Genomic DNA, 1431 nt, shown 5'->3' with positions numbered 1-1431 from the left:
GAATGGGTGCTGGTAAAGACGATCAGAGAAGAGAAGAAAGTCAGGTGAGATGATCATTTCGACGCGATTTATATACGGAATGAGAAAAGGTATATTCACGATAGTTCAGCCACCAGAAATCTCTGCGTCCCAGGTTCTATCTGCGGTATAACAGATTCCAAGACACTCTGTTGTTGCAGAGTGGTAGATGGAAATGACTTCAACTCACAATCCAGTGGTACCTGCAGCCCAGTCAAAATAGCAAAAAGGCTAAAACCGACGCCTCAAAAGATGGAAATATATGTCTTTGAAGATATCAAGTAGGCCCGAAAAGATAATAAGTAGGCCTTAAAAAATAACAAGTAGTCCTTGAAAAAAATAACAACTAGGTCTTGAATGATGAAGGCCTTAAACTACAATCTTTAGACCCCAAAAGATAATAGAGGTGCCTCTCAGGCATGTATTATTCTTTGATGCTTCCACGCCTATCCTTCAGCACCGGCTGATCATCACTGGATAGCCCAAAACATTACTTGCAGAGTGTCACGACGATGTCCACAACAGTTCCAATCCCACGGGCACCAACCAAGGTCTTTGTGGCCGGTATACCTCAGACTTCCTCGTCTGCTGCCAGGAGGCCGAGTTGCCGATACTCAGCCATCACACCATCTCTTCCAAACGCCATGAGAAATTTAGTTAACCAAAGGCCTCATGAATATGGATGTTTTCCTAACACGAGGGTCGCGATTGCACAGACATTGAGTCCAATTAGATGCACCCCTTTTGGCCTATTTTGTATAATCCAAACGCCACAAAGAAACTTCACATGTATTTCTTCATTTCTTCAAAATTATGTTTTCTTCCCAAAAGAGCAAACTTTTCCCTGGCCGTTAAAAACCTTAGATATATGCCTACCCAAAAAGCACATCCCTCAAAATAACCGACAGGACATGAAAAGGATAGGTATCTAGGTATCCAGCTCAAAGCTCATCATCGTGACCCGGCGGCAAACTCACAAGTAGAGACAATTCATGTACCAGGTTTGTGGGACGCATGCCAGGAAAACCAGGTATTGTGTTGCAAGAATGGGTTGCTTGAGATACTGGCTGGGATATCTCTTCCCAGTCTGCCTGTCAACATCCACGATCGAGATGTCTGCCCGTCAATCGATGCACTCAGAGGCTGTGCCATTAGCCGCGCCGGTCTCCAAGGAGTTTCGACAGGCAGACTGAGAATTTCCATACAGTCAAGACCTGTCACGCTATGGACAGGAAAATAGAGACTGCAATGAAATATCAAGGGTGTAGGAGATAGTCCATACGCCTTTCGAGTATCTTTCATTGCCTGTCGATTATGTTCGAGGGCCTTAGCTTCACGTTACTATCTCCACTACCCCCTCCACAACATGCGTGTGTATTCAATATTCCTCAAGCCTACACCGCGACAGTGATC

Source organism: Podospora anserina, chromosome 4, assembly GCF_000226545.1.
Source record: "Podospora anserina S mat+ genomic DNA chromosome 4, supercontig 4".
Lineage (NCBI taxonomy): Eukaryota > Fungi > Ascomycota > Sordariomycetes > Sordariales > Podosporaceae > Podospora > Podospora anserina.
This window is presented reverse-complemented; position numbering follows the sequence as displayed.